At 40.4% G+C, this 21,009-nt stretch overlaps 1 protein-coding gene across 5 annotated transcripts in view; it reads left to right on the forward strand.

Moving 5' to 3' along the window:
* LOC117558883 (cadherin-2-like) overlaps positions 1-21,009 on the forward strand; it is a 159,995-nt gene that overhangs the window by 47,106 nt on the left and 91,880 nt on the right. The gene's annotated exons all lie outside the window — the stretch shown is intronic.

Consider the following 21,009-nt stretch of genomic DNA (forward strand, 5'->3'; position numbering starts at 1 on the left):
CTTTAATACATTTCAGGAACACAATTCTGAACATTGGATAAAGCATTCTTGTTTCATTTTGTAGTCATATTAGAATGTAGATGTTTTAGGTATAAAATGTTATATAATTCAGACTATGAATGATATATGAACAAACCCTTCTGTAAAAACCTTCAGAATATTGATAGGAATATAACTGGAAGGTTTGGTGTATGCAAGTGCTACTGAAGTGGACATTTCTCACTCAGAATAGGAGAAAAAACTCATTTTGAGAAAACGACCTTTAACCTGTTAACCTGTTAAGCCCCAAGGTCCCCCTCGGCGGGTCCTTTTTTTTTCCCCCAACACTGTGTCAGGGAATCTTAATATTTAAGAACCTATTAATGTGTTATACCAGATTAACGGGAATAATCTCAGCTAACTGACGATACATACCATTTTTACCAAAACAAAACACAAGTTTCATAAGAAGTAGGGATGCCAGTGATTATTCGATTATTCGAATATTCGTTACGGTCTCCATAATCGAATATTATTTTTAAAAATCGATTTTATTTATATATATTTTGTATTATTATTTATGTTTATTTTATTTTTTTCTGGCTTAGTTTCAACCAAAATATAGACTAATGCTAATAATAGTAATAGTATTAATGATTGTAAATGGCCATTGGTCACACCACCAGTTTGTTTTACTGTAAACGTGGAGGAAGCCTGCGTGCAGAGCAGACTGCTGCTGCAGCACGCTACACACCGCCCCCGCCCCCACCCCCCCTCTCCCTCACACGTGCGACTAAAGATGAACAAAGCGGCAGGTAAAAGAGTTCCTCCTCGTGGAACTACTTCGAACTTACAAGTCCAAAGGAAGCGAAATGCAAGCTCTGCGAAAAGACGTTGGTCTATCATAGCCGAATAATCGATTATTATTCGTCAGGGCTGCCGAATAATCGATTTTGATCATGCTAAGTTTCTGGCAACCCTAATAAGAAGCATCTAAATGACCCCTGAGCGAAAAATGCTAACGCACTTTGGCACAGAACTCAAGATAAAATATACCCTTATTACTTATCGTAGCTGCACATACAAGATATCCGATTAAAGCTGAGGTTCCACATATTATTTAGGTATATATATCATCACTGAGTGATCCGAACTCGCGACAGGGGAAGCAAACACAGACATCACAACACGTACCTTTACGGAGCTTTTACGGGAGATCGTCTCACCGTAGCTGTCAATCTGATCAAAAGACTTGTTCAATGGCATTAAAACGAGAAAAAACGCTGCAGAATCGGTTAATCCATAGGTTGATAATGTTTCTGTGTAATAGTTTTTTTAATTTATAATCCATAATTCCATTTTTATGTAAAAATCGGAGAGTAAAAGTTCGCTGCTAATGGTAGCCACCAGAGTTATCGCAGCTTCCGGTCTTGGCTATGCAGCAGTCTCACACACACACACACACACACACATTACCAAATAAGGAGTATGTGGGAGTTCCCCTCGATTCCATTGGATCTGACGGTTAGAAAGAGATGTCAATCAGCAAAATCGAGCAAGGGGGGCCAGAGGTAGGTCAAATCCACCCAAATGACCCCAGAAGTGGTTTGTTTTGGCTAAATCTCTCTAAAAAGGTCAAATTTAACTTGTTTTGCATCAATCTTGATACAGGGTACTTATTATATGTTGTAGTTTGGATTCCTAAAGCTTGTAGTCTACCATCCCATCATTCAAGGGTGGTTTTCACTATAAGTAATTTTTTTTTTGGGCGGACACAATCATTTACATTTTTTTACTGTGTTCAATCTGAATTTACCTTAAAATAAAAACATCTATATTGATTCTGACACTTCTACATCCAACTCACAGGTGTAACCTTGCTTTGAGAAAAAATATTATTAATTTAACCCTTTTAGAAGGGAAGATATGGTCATTTGTTCTGGGAATGTCATTTTCGAGCCTGAGACCTAAAAAACAGGCTTGGGGCTTAATAATCTTTTTTCTCAAAGTAATGATAAACCTGTGAGTTGGATGTAGAAAACTCAGAATCAATATAGATGTTTTTTTATTTTAAAGAAAATTCAGATTGAACATAGTAAAAAACTGTAAATTATAGTGTCCGTCCAAAAATTATTTTTTACTTATAGTGAAAACTACCCTTGGATGATGGTAAGGTAGACTAAAAGCTTTAGGAATCCAAACTACAACATATAATAAGTACTCTGTATCAAGATTGATGCAAAACAAGTGACATTTGACCTTTTTAGAGAGGTTTAGCAAAAAAAAACACTTCTTGGGTCATTTGGGTGGATTTTCCGTATCTCTGGCCCCCTTGGTCGATTTTGCTGATTGACATCTCTTTCTAACCGTCAGAGCCAATGGAATCGAGGGAAAGTTCCCCATACACACACAGCTTACCAAATAAGGAGTGAGAGAGACTCATAGAAAAACCGGAAGCTGCGCTAACCTCTGGTGGCTACCATTAGCAGCTAATTTTTCTTCTCTGATTTTTGCATACAAATGGTTTTATGGATCTTCAATAATTTTTTCAAAGTGACAGACACATTGCTATAGGATGGATTAACCTTCAGCCGCGTTTTTTCTCGTTTTAATGCCATTGAACACGACTTTTGATCAGAATAACAGCTAAGGTGAGCATATCTCCGTGTTTTGCTACCTAAAGCTACTCGTGTGTTGTGTGTATTTGCTTACCCTGTCACGAGTTCTGATCGCTCAGTGATGATTCTTATATTTCTATAATCTGTGGACTCTCAGGATGTTATCTAAGCTTGTTTGTGCAGATCCAATAAGTATATCCATCAGCGTAGCAAGAGTTCTGTGCTAACGGCCTTAAGATTGTTTCGCTCGTAGCTAATTCAGAGGCTCAGCGCTAGCTTTGTGTTTAAAAAAATAATAATTAGTTAGCTGAGTTTCTTCCCGTTACATGGATATAAAACATTCATAGTTTATTTAATATTAAGATGCCCTCAGACGCTGTTTCCTGCAGATGACATGTTTTTCCCCCCGGTATAGGGGGTGCGGTGTAGAAGAGGTTAAAGATTGCTGTGTGGCGCTACCTAAACTCTCCTGTTCTTTGGATGATAGCTTGCGCCTTGACGCACTCCGAGAAGGTATTTCATGGTCAGGGTCATTTGTTGTTTGTCTAGCCTTGCTTCGTGCAAGTGACAATTGTTGTCGTCATCTATGTGAACGTTTTTTTCGCTCTTTTTTTGCCATTTTGAGATTGAAATTTCCAGCGGAAAGCTAACCAGGAAGTGTTTTACCACACCACGTGACACATCTGAACGAATCACGTTGTCAGAAATTGACACCAGCCAATGAGATTTCGTTTTTTGGTTTAAGACCCCTTTGTACTTTCACGATTGGTTGCTGATACAAAGGAAATGACCATATTTGGATCCAATGAGATTGTGCAGGAGAGACGGAGCTTTCCAACGATACCTCTGATTACATGGTGCAAACAGCGGTCGCAGTACTTTATGTTACATTAGAATGCTAACTTTTGGTGAAATCTACAGACGCAAATAAACACACTATAGTAAAATAAACACCTAAATGTGTATTTTGTACGTTATACTTCCAAAATCCTGAAAGAAAACATGTCATGGAATCAAAATAGCACAAAATCTCAAAATTGACCAGTGCATGAAAAACAATGTTTTTGCTTGCCGTGTCTCGCCTTAACACGATATGGTTGGATTTGTAGTGTCTACCGTTCAAGCAGTGAAAGTAATTATAAAAACATTTTTGACGTTTTTTTTTTTTTTTTTTAGCTCCTCACACCTCCAACATTTTTGGGGATAAAGTAATCACATATTGGTAGTCGAAATATTTGTTTCCCGCCTGAATAAGTGTTATTACTGAATGACGGTTCTTTCAACTGCTTAAAATAAGCTTGTTTGGCAAGTAAAGCTTGATAAAACTGGCGTCACTATTAGGGGTGTAACGGTATCCGTATTCGTCCCCTACCGTCACGGTTCGGACGTCACGGTTCGGACGTCACGGTTCGGACGTCACGGTTCGGCACATGCAGTCACACGGCGAATACGCCTTTTTTTACGAGTGGGAAACAAGTCTGTCACTCAGGGCAGCATTACACTATATATAATCCAGGGGGCGGTATTGCGCCTAAAAGCCAGCCGCCCGTAAATAACAAATGAAGAACAAGAACAAAACGAACACAATACATGAAGAAGAAAAGTTAGTAGCTATGGCGAGTTCACACAACACACAGGAGCTAGAAGACCCACCTGCTTCTTTTATCAGGTGTGTGGGAACATTTCGGGTTCCCTGTGGACTACAACAATGATGGGGTGCGAGTTGTGGATCGGACGAGGACGGTGGATCGGACGAGGATGGTGTGTCGGCGTTGTTCGACAGCGGTGCGGTATGCTAGTGTTAACGTGGTAACACATCAAACATGCTCAATCACATCCGAGTCAGTCTCAGTCCCCAGCGAGAGCGTTTTCTCGACGGCAGGTGACATAGTTACCGCCAACAGATCTGCCCTCACTACTGACAACGTAGACAAACTCATCTTTTTGAAGAAAAACTTGAAAATAGAGTAAAGCTTGAGTACCTTTATTTAGGCATAATGGCCTCACACACTCACAAGTTAATTGCACATGTTAGACATTGCTCCTAAAGGTACAGATTTTATTTTGTTTTATATTTATCATTGTATTTATTTTATATTTTGACATCAGGAGATGTTATACAGTTCTGTATTGCCTTTTATTAATTGTGATTGAAACACTTTCTTATTATTTATTTTAATATTTTCAAGACATTCTTTTTAGTTGTACAGCTTATTTAACCTTTTAGTTTGACATCAGCCATTATAAATAATATGGCCATCTGTGTGTTACTGTTTGTGGTTTGTTTTTAACTGTGTAATACAGTTAATGATTCCAAATGTTAGAGTTCCTTATTTTCATACCAAAACTTGCACTACTGTTAAAAATAAATAACAGCAAAAAAAGATTATGCATTTGGGACTTTTTTTTGCTTTTCCTTGTTGTACCGAACCCGTACCGAACCGTGACCCCCAAACCGAGGTATGAACGGAACCGTGACTTCTGTGAACCGTTACACCCCTAGTCACTATGCAAAGTTATAGCAATTAATCTCTAACTGGAAGTGCCAAGACATTATACGGCGATGTGAATTTGCCCTAGATCCGGTAAAGCATAAGGGGAATTTATGTTAAGATGATTAAAGTTAAAGTTTTTGCTTAAAAAATCGAAGCAAATATATGAATTTGCATTATATTTCTATGACAAAGCATTGACAACTCTTTAGAAACTCAGGTTCCTTCCAGGCAATATTACTTGAGTTCAAACAATAAAATGGTTAATGTTATATTTAATATGTGTGTGTTTGCATGTGTGTCCATGTTTGTCGTTGGATTTTGTGCATACTGTGTGAGTGTACAATAGCGCTCCAGTGGTTCTGCTGTGTCTGCATGTATATACAGTATGTGTGTGTACAATATGTGTACGTGTGTGTCCTGTACTTCCTGTGGAGCGCAGCAGGGCTCACTGCTCTGACCTTCGCATTTTCCCACCCATCCTCCCTATTAAGGCAGCGAGTGTTAGTCAGCGATAGCTCTGCTGGTCAGCCGTGGAAACCCCCCCAGCACACACTGAGCACATTTATCTCCTCCACATCCTCCCTCTAAATCCCACTCTCTTTTCTTGTTTTTCCTCCCTTTTCTTTTCCAGATTCTTTCTCTTCTCTTTCCATGCAGGGGATTGCCCTACTTTATTCCAGCCTCATATATCACCGTCTCCCCTTGCAGCGGGATTCAGGAAGGGCTTGGAGATAGAGAATGAGAGCGCTCTCTGTATCTGAATCAGTCCCACACGTCTTTTCCCCTCAGATTTTGACTACTGCTCTTGCATAGTTGTTTCTTGAATAGGCATATTAGAGTCAAAGCAATGGGATGTTTATTGCTTTCCTTATGCATACAATCTAATGTAGTGTTTTTTACTTACAGTTTGTTATAGAAAGTACTCAATTTGTACCACTCCAAGATATAAATTATTAATTTTATGTTAAATATATAGCTTGACTTTCCCCTACACCAGCAGCACTTTCACATTATAATATCTTAACACATAGGTGGTGGGCAGCATGACTGAAAGCCATCATAAATAGTATGGATATTCTGTTGATTTATAGATAAAATAACCAGATGGACATCATATCCGATCGATAGGTACTTAATCAAACTGATGCTGTAAATCCAGTGTCATAAAATAGTCCATCTCATTGGTTTCTGACATTGCCTGCAACGTCCTTAAATATATTACACGGATAGCAAGTTCAGTAGAAAGAGAATAAATCTTCACCATTTGACAGATTACTGTTATATACCGTGGTATTTCCGTACCTTCCTGCCTTCCAAGATGAAGTTCAAGCACTACTTGTAGGTAAATGTTTCAACATTGTGCAAAGGTTATACAAAAATCTGAGGACTATACGCCCAGTGTGATGAAGTCACTGACTACAATGACCCTCATCAAGTCAAGGTTTTGAATACATGGGAACTGTACGGGTGTTCTCGAATCAATCTTCTTTTTGTTGGAATAATTATATTGTTTGATTATAGGGATGTCACAATACCAACAATATTTTTGCCGTTTACAATACTAGTGAAATTAGTCAATTTCAACCTTTTTCAACCAAGCCATCTGTAGATTATCTTTTTCCTTTGAGTTCAAATAAGAGCTTTTGGACATTCGGTACATTTCAAAGTGATCAGTATCAGTACACTACATTTTATATATTGAACATCCTTGAGTAGTATTATTTGTTACATTATGGTGCATTCAGTAAACTGTTTTGCTAGCTTATGTAATCCTTATTCAATCATGTGTTTAAATTCTAACTAACCTTCCATCAAATTTGGCACATCATTTTGGCATCAGGTGATCCAGGAAGAAAGCTTCTTCTACTGGTGCACTCACTGGAAAATTCCTCTGGATCAAAGAGTCGTTTAGATTGCTAAATGTAGACGAGCGGGCCGCTGACAGGGAGGTGGGAGGCTGCTGTCAGCACCAATCAGGAGCCTTTTAGTTCACTACCAGTGGTCAGTAAGAAAGGAGGAGGGAGGAGGGCGCCTCCTGTCACAGCCAATCAGGGTTCATTCATGCCATTACTGGCTAAAAGCAATCTGTCGTCTCCCATCATCATCATCAATTACAATTGGTCATGGGAACCAGAACGGTGTTTATATGTAAGTGGAATAATGGTGGTTAAAAACTGGAAACTTTAAAATGTTAGCTTACCACTAAAATCCATCAGAATCTGCGTTTTCCAAACAAGACTAATGCAGATTTGTTGTATATAAATTAAGACCTGGATCGACCAGAACATATATATTTGATATCTTGCACATGTAATAAGCCAACTGAAATTGAAAGATTTCATAGGAATAAGAAATGTAAAAGTAAAAATGAGGAGGATTATTCTTCTTCTATTTGTTCCCTGGCCGTTGAAACTACAATCTGACATCTTGTTTCATGCTCGTCACCACTGTTAATTTGTGTGTGTTTCTCAGCCAAAATGTGTAGATGGAGCCACAATAAATCGCTTCTGCCAAAGCATGATGAAATTACTGAGAGCGGGTCTAAATGAGTTAAATGCCCTTCTGATTTCACTGGCTGTTAAAAATCGCAGTGTGAGGAGTGAGTCAGAGGTCAGGCGAGGTCGGTGGAGCAGAATATGTGTGTGTGGTGGAGCCTGAGGAGTGTGTGTGTGGGGTGGAGCTGGAGGAGTGTCTATATGTGTGTGTGTGTGTGTGTGTGTGTGTGTGTACCATTACGCACATATTTGAAGTTCTGTGTATAATTGTAACATTACATGTTTCTTGTTAGATGCTTTTATCCAAAGCGACTTACATACTCAATACTGTGGGCAGTGAAGTGTCTTGCCCAGGGACACAACGACATGCTGACTGCAGTGGGGTTTGAACCTGCGCTCCACTGATCCGAACACCAACGCAATAATCCACTGTGCCACAGCCTCCCGCTAACATCAGTACACCTCTGTCAGATGGACTTTGGTGAACTAACCACCAGCAAATGAGACCAAAGTGCAGGTTTTTATCTTGAAGCATGTATTTCTTCCCGCCCACTGGCAGAGGATAAACCTGTTGGAAGTTGCCATCTGTCTTTTTTAGTCCAACCATCTGCTGCTACAAAACTCTATGAAGGCTTTTTGCCTCACACTCAGTCCAACACACCTTTAGTTTCACCGCCTTTTCAAGTGTGTGTCCTCCTGGTGGTTGGAGGACGCTGGATAATTTCATTCCTGTGTACTGAGATACATTAAAGATGTTTGAAATGCAGAAATGTTTTAGGTTAAAATTGGTTAGCTTCATAATACATCATCTTTACATTTTATTAGCATATACTCTACAGTATATACATTATGGAATTTGTAAAAGTCTTAATAACCGTTGATCTGATTCGATGTTGCAACAAAACATTTGAAATGTGCTTCTCATAATTTTACATGAGCAATATTGAGTGACTGTATATGGTGTGAAAGGGGTCACAGAGGGGACACCCACAGAGCTCCTTAGCCTTTTGCAGCTCAGACATCATTAGCTGGTGAAAAAAGTGGAACATTAAACAGCTTAGGGGCCAAGTTTGTTCTTCGAGAGTTAGTGGAGACCAAAGCGGAGGTAAAAGGAGACATAATATTGGCTCTAAATCCATCAGGAGGACACAAACATGACGAATGTTGCTCTGTTTCTGCTGAATGGATAAATGCTGGAGAAAAAAAAACTATAGAAAAATAATGCTGCTTCATTTATAACATTGTAATACATGCCTGTATCGTAGTGGAGACGTGAGAAAAGTTGTGGTATTTCTGCATTTCAGTTTTTCACAGACATGTCAGGCAACCCACTTACTATGCTTTTCCTCCTAAACTACATCTCTGGCACTATCTGCTTGCCACTGCCAGTCAGATTTCCTCAATGATTTTCCTCAGCTTTTTTTGCTGATGTTGCGGATCAGATCATTCTCGCTGCTTTTTCAAATTCTATTCATCATAACTCGCATAAGAAGTCTGAAAAGCCACTTAGAGACAGCTCTGGACCACAGACTAACCACGCTGTGTAGACAGAGGGAGGCCTACTTTCTCTAAAAACTCACCCTGCTTGTGTTTGTGTGTGTGGAGGAGGAGATTTCGGCTCTGCTTCTCATTATAACGTCCATATGATAAACTGACAAAACCCAGGCAGTGCCACTCTCAGCCCCACAGATATGGCTGGAATGTGTGTGTGTGTATGTTTGTGTGTGTACTCCCACGGGTGCTCTTCCAGTTGTGGTTCTTCATGTTCCACTAAATCCTGTCCTCCCATTCGTCTCTCTCTGCCTCCCTCCCTCTCCATCTCTGTCTCTCAGCCATTTTCTGGTAAATGAATGATGGCTGCATGCCTGACCACACATCTGACTAATGAATGTGTGTGTGTTTGAGTGAGTGTATGTGTATGGGTGTGTGACTGTGCACGTATGAGTTGTGGAGCTGTTTGCAGAAAGGGTTGAGTCTCCCACCGCTTGAACATTTTAGTGGAATAACAGGATTTAGTAGAACTTCCTAACATTGACTGATGACCGACTCGTGTGTGTTCTGAATTCAAATAGCATGCAGCAGTACAGTATACTGCAGTATCAGTTAACACTATGTAACACTAAGGCTACATGCTATCAGTTTTTAGCCTCACAAGTGGTGTTAGGGTTAGGGCTCTTAGATCCATGGCTATGGTTTGGTACTTAACATAATTGGGAATGTTTGTGCAATTGAATATACCTTTTTTGAATTGAATATACCTTTTCAATAACTCGATTCACTTTCGTTCGCCGACCTAGATGTTAGCATTGTAAGGACTTCCTAGACAAAAAGCCAATGGTATTTTGACATTGGCTTTTGAATCATAGCGGTTCGTGGCAAACAAATGTACCTCGATTTTTTGATCAGCAGGATAGTCTCTACAATTGGCACTGGCTTTTATAACTATGAGCGCCAGAAGTAGAAAGCTAACATCAGGCTATAAATAAACTACAACACTGTAGTCTGGCTTGACGTCGTCACCGCTAAGCTAAAGGCGGCTAATGTTCATCGTGCTGTTTAGCAGCCTCGTTTAGTCATATGTTAGCAATCACCGTTTTTATGACACATAGAAGCTTCAGACATTCACCAGTGGGGTATTTACTGATGTGTTCTATATCTTACAAGACGAGGGAACAGTAAGCACTAAAATGCTGACTCATTTGCAGGTTTCAGGATTCAATCCTTAAACATTATACCGTCAATACAGTAAAAAAAAAGTAAACTATTATATAAAAATAAAATCATATCACCTGCCCTTAGTCATAGTCAGACAACTGCCAGTCTGACACAGAATGCAGCATCAGTATTACCAGTTTGCAGGGTTGGGAGGGTTACTTTGTAAATGTAATCAGTGACTGATTACTGATTACATGGCTCTGAAAGTAATCCAAATACAGTTACAATTACATGTCTTAAAAAAGTAACGCAATCAGATTACTTTTAGATTACTTTTGGATTAGGCTACTTTCTTTTTCCATCACAGATGGGTATGTTTTGGTGAACAGGAGACACAAAAAGCAAAAGGAAACTGAACGTGTTTTTACTGTTTTAATGGCTTATCAAGAGCACAACTGAAACATAACATCTGAAACGATGTAACAACATAATAAACTCTTTGGGGATGCAGCTTGGGATGTGAGGAGTGAGGGACACAGTTTAGAACGGGCGTGTCGCCTTCTGTCCTGCCAGTGTTGGCAGGACATGAATTAAAATATCAAACTCGGACTTCATTTTAAGGACATTACGGCCAGGGGTGTAGAGCTATATTTGTTTAAGCACCGGATTGGCAAAACAGGAGAGTGTGTGCACCAGTCTGCCTTGATCTATGAATTCATGTCCGTGACTCTCACAGTATCTGCTGCCCACAGCTGTTTTATAGAAGGAACACCTCCTTCACTTCATGAAATCTCTGCAGCACCAGGAGGCAGCGGGAGGGTTAACTCAGCCTCTGAGACGCGCGCAGTGCCTTTCACACACCGCCTTTCACGCACCGCCTTCACTGTGTTTACCTTCAGAAATAATCATTAGTAAGGCTAAAGAGCGACCGCAGGCTGATGTGTTTTAACCACGCACGCACACACACACACACACACACACACACACACACACACACACACACACACACACGCGCCCGTGCGCACACACGCGCGCGCAATTTAAACGCAGACTTTTGTTCCTCCATGTTTCGTTATTGTTTCACTGAGCGGACCCGTGATTTCTTTTCAAACGCTTTTTTGGTCCATCTGCGGCGGTAATAGGTTTTGTGGGCTTTGATGATTCGGCTGTACCTTTAGTAATGAATATTAAATGTTGTGAGGAAATCTTTCCACCAATAATTCCAATAAGTAATCCAAAATGTATTCACTTCAGGTTTACAAAAGTAACTGTAATCAGATTACTCGTTTTTCAAATGTAACGCGAGCTGAATACAGTTACTTGATTTTTGTATTCTGATTACGTAACGCCGTTACATGTATTCCGATACAACCCAACCCTGCCAGTTCGTCTGCAGTGTTTTATTTTAAGTTTTAAAAATATTTTCCATATATTTTGTCCTACATAATACAGCTTTCGAAAGCAATCCTAGATGAAGGCTAAAAGTGCAGGTATTTATTTCTTTAATATTAAAAAAAGGGCTCATTAAACCAATTTAAGGTACAAAAGTATTGTTTTTTTTGTGGTTTTGCTTCAAATAACTCTTTAAATAACTGTACTAAAGGTATTGGCTGCTGTAATGGACTCACCTGAATGTACTGATCATTTAGCGGTATGACTTTATATGGTGGATGGTGTTAGAAAGAGAGGAATAATTGATTAGACTTTTATTGAGACTGTTCTTTGCTCTGACTGTTTTACCCATGTGTGTGTATGCATTCTTTGCTCCCTTGTAAACCCGATAAAACTGTGTGTGTGTGCGCTCCTGTGTGTAAGTGAGTGTTTTTCTGTCTAATAGTGGGGTAATGTAATGCAGTGGGACCTGTCACGGTCTATTATGGCTCTCCTGCCACCATTCCAGTCACTGTCCTGCCTCACAAACACACACTCCTCAATCATTTTGGTAGACATGGCATCTGTGCTGCATTTTGTAAAATCAATATGTGCTTCAGTGTGGGACTTGTCAGTGCCATACTCATTCGTCTGCACCTCTAAATATAATAATAGGGATATCTAATCCAACTCCAAAGCTAAAGCCACCAAACTGCTTTGATTTGATGTGATGCAATACATGCTAGTGGAGGTTAAAGTGCTGCAAGTTTCAAATACCCACATATTTTGTCCCAATGCGGAGAGGTGGGCTCCCATGGAGCCTAGCTCAGGGAGGATTATGGGATATGTAGAAGTGAGTTGGTGGGGACTGGTTGGGGTCGTTGTTGATGTTAAGATGATGCAATCTCAAAGCCAGCATTCAATACAAACATAATCCAACTGTATGCTATATGGCTGGAAACAGGCCGCACCCACATTGTTTGAGTGTTTGTGTGTGTGTTTGTGTGTGTGTGTGTGTATGTATGTGTGTGTCAGATCAATCAGGACAGGGTGACAGCTGTCCTCTGAGGATTAGGCTGTGTGTGTCTATAGAGTGCACTGTGCATGTCCTGACTTTAGTCCGCTCTACATATACACACTCCATAGCTACAGACTAACTCTCTAATCTTAGCCTCCAGATTTGGGTCATAATTACTCACAAGCACTCACTCAGATGTTGACCCTAAACACTCTGAGCCTTACAGTCTCAAGTACACTCATAAAGTGTGACTCACAACCTGCCATTTAAGCAGAACTATAGCGCCATGTATAGCAACAACCTTGGATGAAATCATAAAGTAGTGAGGTGGAGAGTTAAATGCATGTTCTGGTGATGGTGGGTGGCTGTACAGATGAGGTTAACTCTGTATACATAGCATACTTTGACTCAGATTCCTCCTGCTTTCCTCTCATGCTTCTGTACATGTATTTCCTTTAGATTGATGTCCAAATAGGCAGCATCAATGAATGTGTGGCGTTCACTGTCACAGCTTTCATTTTTCAGTGGTGTCAAAGTTAGCCAAATAGTTAATAGATGGATTTATTCAAAAAAGGTTTAGCCTTTGCAGACCATTTACATACACACAAACCTATACAACACACTACAGGAAAGGGAAAATAAAGCACAATAGGGCTTCTTTAAAGAAAGAAAGCTGTATTAAAGTTAGCTAAAGATTAAAAAGAAGAATTTAACCATTTTTCATGTGGTCTAATATTGTGTCTAACACTGTTGTAGAAGTTGAGCCTAAAGCTTTTGCTGGCTCAGTGCTGAATGGGTTGTGTGCAAGTTCACTTATCTTTTGTTGAGGGTGACTGAGCTCCATCTCAGTCAGAGTTTCGGGGCAGATATTATAAGCAGTGTTGTGCTAGTTACTGAAAACCAGTAACTAGTTACCATTACTAGTTACTTCATTTAAAAAGTAACTCAGTTACTTTACTGATTACTTACACCAAAAAGTAATGCGTTACTGTAAAAAGTAACTTTTTAGTTACTTAATAGAAGGGCTCCCATTAATGCCCTTATAGCCTTCATTTCAGTACTGTTATTACATTGGAGAATAATACAATCTGTTGATCAACTTGACATGCATTATATGCAATCTGGATTGCATCGATATTAGCTGGCTTTCCATTTTTGTATATTCTTTCTCCAGGTAGTTGGAAAAGGTTTTCCGTCCCATATGCCGTGTGCCGCCCGGACATGCTATCATGCTAACTAGCTCCCTGAAAGCGGGTGACTCCACTGTAGCAATAGCCTGCATGTGTTCTACAACATACCGTGCAATGGCTTTATCGACTTTCCCCTGGCTAGCAGTCCCTTGGTTAAAATCCAGCCGCTGTTGCTTAGGTGGAGTGGCGTTGGATGAGTCTGGGTCTGTGCCGGTCTTAGTTACTAGCTTCGTCCCAGCATGTTGTTTTTGCAGATGTTTTAAGAGATTTGAATTACTGGTTTGGGCAGTAGATAGGATCTTTGACCCGCCAAGACACAACTTACATTTAACAGAAACGTTCTTTTCTTTGTGCTCGACAAAAGTGAAATAGTGAGAATATCTCCAGGTGGAGAAACTAGACTTGAGCTCCGCCGCCGCCATGATAGTCTTGTTAGTAAACAACACAAACACGCCCACTGCCCGTCTCCGCATGTGACACAGGAAGTATCTAAGTACATTTACTCAAGTACTGTACTTAAGTACAGTTCTCATCTCTGTTCACCTGGCTGTTGACTATATAAAAAAACTAACGCAGTAACGGAGTAACGCACCATGTAGTAACTGTAACTGAGTTACTGAATTTAAAAAGTAATGCGTTAGAGTACTAGTTACTGCCAAAAATAACGGCGTTACAGTAACGCGTTACTTTGTATCGCGTTAGTCCCAACACTGATTATAAGTGAAGACAGTGTGTCACACTAACCTAGATTTGGAAGGGAATCTGCTTTACAAGACTATTTACTTTGATTTAAGACATGCCAGCACAAAGTACACACTTTAAATCAGATAGAAGGAATTTTGTAAAAAAATTTACATTCAATTAAAACACATGCAATTATATTTGGGAATCTCATTTAGTTTGGGATTAACTACATTATAATTTTTCATATATCAGTTCTAATAAATGTGGTTTGAAAAGTATTCAAAACAATGTCCGATTAGATTTTTGATCTGAAGAAGCATGGATTATGATGAATCATGCTTATGAACAGAATATGAATTTAATTTCAAACCTTTATTTAACCAGGTGAATCCCATTGAGATCATCGATCTCTTTTTCAAGGGAGACCTGCAGAATGCAAGTGATGTAAACAAAACAAGTATTTCTATTTAGTAGATTGTTTGAGTTTACTCCAAATTAACTTCCAAAATTAACTTGGCTCATTTAAATCACTTTTATAGTAACGAGCGAAGCCCCACCTCCAATGCTGTAAACAGTTATTTTTATACATCTATGTTTGCATCATATAACCCAATGCAAGGTTGCATAATCATCTCTACCTGAAAGATTTCCCTGCAGCGCTGCCCCTAGGGATGTCTGATGCATGCAGATATGTGTGACAAGTGTAAATGGCTCTTCCTGTACCGGATAAAAGGTTTATTCCGCATAAAGCTCCTCTTAATCCACAGATTGATGCTCTTTATACAGGGCCATGTAGAAATTCAGGAGGTGGCTGTGGATGAATTTGAAGGGATCAGAGGAGCAGGAGGAGGGCACAGACCTGTGAATGGCTTCATTATCACGGACGAGATGAGTTAATTCACACCCAGCAGCCCTGCAGGGAGGAGAGCCCCACCGGTAGAGGGGGGGGGGGGAGAACAAGGCAGGCAAACGTGCGTGTGTATGTGTGTGTGTTTGTTTGCAGTAGGTGATAATTGGTAGTAGTCTCATGTTTGTTCAGGCTCAGATCTAAAAGTGGAGATCTTCACTGTCTCATTGGCTTTGAGATCCCAGTCCCCCCGGCAGCTGTCTGTGTGTCTCTCCTCTCTTTCATTTTGTTTTGCCTTATTGCTCTCCTTTCTTTTGCTCTACGGTGTAATACTCTTTGTCTCTATTATGGGGGCTACAGATAATTGTGTGCCGAATTTTAACTGGTATTTGGCTTGAAGCAGGGTCCTGCAAAAAGGGAAGAAGACTGGCTGCAGTACAGTATGCAGGCTTTTTTATATTTTCAAGAAAATAGTGTTACCATGGCCAAAACATATATTTTACTCTTAGTTATCAGTTTCATAATTCACACATGCTCATTTCATGTTCATATTTGTATGTTGTGCCTCTACTGGGACATGTCTCCATGTTTTAATGTTCAAAAGCTCTTTCTTGTTCTCATACTGCCTGTGCTGCAGCACCTCTTTTCACCCTCTGTCTGAAACCAGAGCCCAGTCTGCTCTGATTGGTTAGCTGGCCGGCTCTGTTGTGATTGTTCAACTGCTTAGAGATGTCCCACCCCTTAATCGATCGATAGATAGATAGTACAATGTGTTGGAGCGCGAGAAACTCCCTCTGGAGGGAACTTTGGGCTTTAGCCTTTGCAGACTATTTACATGCCCAAAAACCTATATAACACACTACAGGTAATGGAAAACCTCAAAAAGCAAAATAGGGCCCCTTTAACAATGAAGCAATGAACCTCTATAAATATCACTTAGTCAGAAAACATTTAGCAATATTCAACAATTAAATTAATACCACTTATACCGCATATTATGCCAATAAATATAAAATGTCTTTATCGGGCAGCCCTGGCTTACAGACACATTCTTTCAGGAACCAAATAATACAGAGATGTGATATCCAGCACTTGAGATTACAGACTACTTGAATTATTAGTTCCCAATTTAAGAAAGTGTTTCTGCAAATCTTTCCAACATGAATGGAAGTCAATACTTACCAGAAGAGTAGGAGAAACAATTAAAAAGTGAATTGGGTAGTCTTCAAGTAACAATTCACCTTCCGGTTCCCATTCCTACTCCCTACTGCCGCCCCAAGTATAGAGTATGTCTATGTGTATTTCCGTGTGTGGTTCGGGTGCCATCGCGTGGTTGTTGCTTGGCTGTTGACCAAGTTCGGGGCCATCTTCGTGCGAAATTCACAATTCCATATTCATTCGGGTGGCGCAGTGGTCTGTGCATCCGATCATCAGATCAAGGGTGAGTGCTGGGGAACTCCAGTTCGAAACCCGCTCCTGCCGCCACTGCGTCAGGCCGTTGTGTCCTTGGGCAAGACACTTCACCCGGATTTGCTCCTGTGGGTATTGTCCACAGTACATGTATAATACCAATGTGTACTTGTAAAAGCGCCTCGATGACCTCGAGGCGTGAAGATGGACGGTGTGGCGCAGTGCGCTGTGCAATGATCCTCAGATCAAGGGGTGAAACCCGCCGCTGCTGCGTCTGTAAAGCCGTTGTGTCCTTGGGCAAGACACTTCACCTGAACTTGCTCCTGTGGGTATTGTCCACAGTATCTGACCATTGCATGTATGATATATGTGTAATGTGTGTATATGTAAAGCGCTTTGAGTCATTGAAAAAGCGCTATAATAAATGTAAGGAATTATTATTATTATGTGTCCATCTAGTGTCAATTTTGGGACACTGCTTTAGTGAGGAGTCATTTTGGCTGTTTGTTTAATAGATAATAAATGGATATAGGTCTTAGGAGTGCATACAGTGGAAGGCTGTGTCACATCCACTAAGAAGAATATTGTTTAGGGACTCGGGGCCTTTAACTAAATAACTGCGGTCCCAACACCTAGTTGATACAAATAAAAAACATCATACCAGACAGTATTTCACAGGTATTTTCGACCATCAGAGTATATGCCCATCTCTGCTATGCTGTTATACATGGACAGTTTGTGGAATTGCTCTATTAAAAATGAATTGGAAACATACTTTGCGAGCGCAGGTCCAGTGGCCAGTCTGATTTCTCCAGAGGCTATTTTGTGGTTCCGTACTGGCGCTGCTACAATTAGATAAAGCAGTATAATGAAGTAAATCTCATTTAGCTGTGATAGACCAGCAGGACAATCAGCAGTTGTCGCAGATCTGCGCTACAGATATCGATTGTCTGTCCAGCACTGTAGGAGAAACAGATGAGGCTCTCCTTAAACCACTTCACTGTGTACTCTGGCTGCCAACTCACCAGCACTCACTCTCTGTGTGTGTGTGTGTGTGTGTGTGTGTGTGTGTGTGTGTGTGTGTGTGTGTGTGTGTGTGTGTGTGTGTGTGTGTGTGTGTGTGTGTGTGTGTGTGTGTGTGTGTGTGTGTGTGTGTGTGTGTGTGTGTGTGTGTGTGTGTGTGTGTGTGTGTGTGTGTGTGTGTGTGTGTGTGTGTGTGTGTGTGTGTGTGTGTGTGTGTGTGTGTGTGTGTGTGTGTGTGTGTGTGTGTGTGTGTGTGTGTGTTAAATGGAAAATCCACTGTAGAAGCAGATTTATATCACAATCATAAAGCAGATTTATATCTCGGAGCGAGTCAGCGATTTGCTGAGATTGTGTTAATTTACGTTGATGCACCAACATGACGCAGAAAGATACACTGCACAGCCATAGAAAACGCTATAATCTGATGATTAATCGCATGTTCAAAATACTAGCATTTACATGTTTTTATGGGGGGAGATAAAGCGAATATGTGTGGTGTTGTAATAAGCATGACAAACTGGTGAGATAAATCAGAGGGTGTTTTACTTAATAATAACAAGTTTTCTGAATTTTTAGCATGAAGTTTGACAATTTCCGGGCTTAGATAAATCATCCACAAAACCTTTGTGATCCCCCTCCGTATAATGTGTGCAACACGGGGCATATGCTCATGTGGTAGTATTGTTGCTGCTGCTATCATACTGCGAGCACCATCTGTTCCTACAGTGGTGGTGACCACTGTCCACTATCTCACACTCCGGTGCAACTTCAAGAAACTGGATAGTGCAAGCTCATGGACTCTGCAAAATGCCTTTCCTCCGTTTTCAACACACTTATGAAAGAGCACAGTTGCCAATTGTCATCAATCAGTTGTGCCAATACATTGAGGTAGTGATGGCTGCTTACTGATGCCCAGTGCCTAAAAACAATTTGGTATTGTGACAAATGTTCCTTTCCTTTTCTGTTCATGCGTTTAGGATTCCAGGTTAATCCCAAGCGTTGAAGTGTTAACGTTGACAGCCCTATATATAACATACATAGGTTAGCAGATAAAATATCTTTACAGGGCTCCAGACTGTAACCAAAATGTTAACATATGATACCATTTCTGTCAAATGTTACAAAAATACCACTTTCAAAAGTAAGATGTGCAAATTGAGATAACTTTTCATCAACATGCAATTCATCATTGTCACCAAAAAAGGATGTGACACCTCATGTGCTGCTGCTACCAATGGAAGAAGTTGTTAGCACCCCAGCTACTGTGATACTAACAGATGATGGAGCCCTGAAATTATACAGAGGCAACATTTGCTTTAACTTACTAAACTAAGTAAGTTAACTCTCGATATTCCACAATAATATGTTGGTTGTCCTGATCCACAATAACCAGTCAGACATTTCAAGGTTTGAATGATGTAATAAGCAGAAGGCATTTATGACAAGTCAGACTTTTCTCTGAAATTCTGACACTTTAAAACACTTTTATTTGTCAAAATAATTTCCCTGTTTAAAGCAATAACACATTAAAACTTAAACTGCCAATAAGAGGGAAAAAAAGCCCCTCTTTTCCTTTTAACTAACACAAATGAAACATCAGCAGTCTTGACTGTTCTCTAAAATGATTTAAGTATATACATACAAAAACAAGCTGGTTTATTTCCCTAGCTGTGCTGGACTCCAGCCATGTGTCAAGTGTGTTACCCTGCAACATACTGTATATGGCAGAGCATTAGTGCTGCTGGCTGCTGAGCAGGAAGGCCGGGCGTGTCAGAAAACGGACAGATGTGTGAACAGCAGCGATGATAGAGGTGGAGCCGCGGCCTTGCTCTTATCCATCTATCTTCACATGGTAATACCCTGACGCTGTGTGAAATGCAGATATAGACTGCAGAGCTGACTGCCAGCTCAGCATCCCCTCCGCCGTGTGTGTGTTTATTAGCAACATATTGGCCTTTCGGGGCCGCGCTGATTGATTTTGCATGCTTCACAGTGTTATCTCTTTCAGGAGGTGGGGACAGGCTGGCTCACTGAGGGACTTTCTGAACAGGGGGCAGTTGCTAGGTGATGGCGGGGAAAGTTGCCAGGGGCGAACCGTAGTAGCGATAAAAGCCCTGTGCATTCCACTACTGAGGGAGGATTGTTTTTGACCGAGCGGTTTTAAGTTTAGGGTGGGGGAACACTACATACTTATTATTTTAGGTCATTTGTTTTGAAAATCTTGGAATATAATGACCTTTCCTGGTGTTTCAATACTAATTCAGAAGACAAATACAAATTGCAAGGAAAAGCAAAGATGTTCATACAGCTACAACTTTTACCTTAGTAGGCACAAACATATAATTGGAAATATAGACAGAGTGCTGGCCTGGCAGCTGTTGTATCTTATTTAATGTAGAAATAAAAACGTGTTCAAGCTTCAGGAGCAGTTAGCGTTGGGCGTGGCTTTTATTACGTTGCAGTTACTCTACACAGTATCTTGAAACTTCTGTCCTCCTGATAGTGTTGGCAGGTCTTTACGCTCAGAGATTTGTTGGCAACTTGCTGGCTAATCATTTTTGACATGTAGGCTATAGTGTGCCCAGCAGTGTGTTTTTTTTCTTCTAGGCTCACACACACTGTGGCTGCCAGGTAGTGCGGTCGTCTTCCAATTGGAAGGTTGTGGGTTCTCTCCTGGCCCTTGCAGTCAACATGTCAACATATCCTTGGGGAAGATACTTAACCCTGAGTTGCTCCCGATTGCCTACGATGTGTGCGTTTGTGTGAATGTTAGCTTCCTCAAGCAAGTGGCACATTGCTCTGTATGAATGAGGTGTGAATGGATGAGTCAGACTTGTAGAATGTAAAGTGCATTCAGGGGTCGTAAAGACTGGATTGAACACTAAAGACAGACCATTTACATTCCAGTGCTGATGCTGTGTGGATTTACACATTACACATATCAGTCTGTTGGGTTTTTACTTGAGATTGTAAACTCAGTGGTGCTTTAGTGGTTTTCATATGGAAGTTACCAAAGTGACTTGTCTCTTACTTAAATAGTCTCCTCATATGGTGAGGTTTTAATATGTGGAATATATCCTGCCGAACAAAACCTGTTAATAACTTAAACATGAGTTTGCCACAGATCCTATTTGTCGTCATTATTCCAAAATTCAATAGAAAAAGCCCATTGCTTTGCCCTTAATGATGCTAATTTCCGAGTCAGTCTATCTACAAAATACGTA

The sequence above is a fragment of the Gymnodraco acuticeps genome, unplaced genomic scaffold, assembly GCF_902827175.1.
Source record: "Gymnodraco acuticeps unplaced genomic scaffold, fGymAcu1.1, whole genome shotgun sequence".
NCBI lineage: Eukaryota > Metazoa > Chordata > Actinopteri > Perciformes > Bathydraconidae > Gymnodraco > Gymnodraco acuticeps.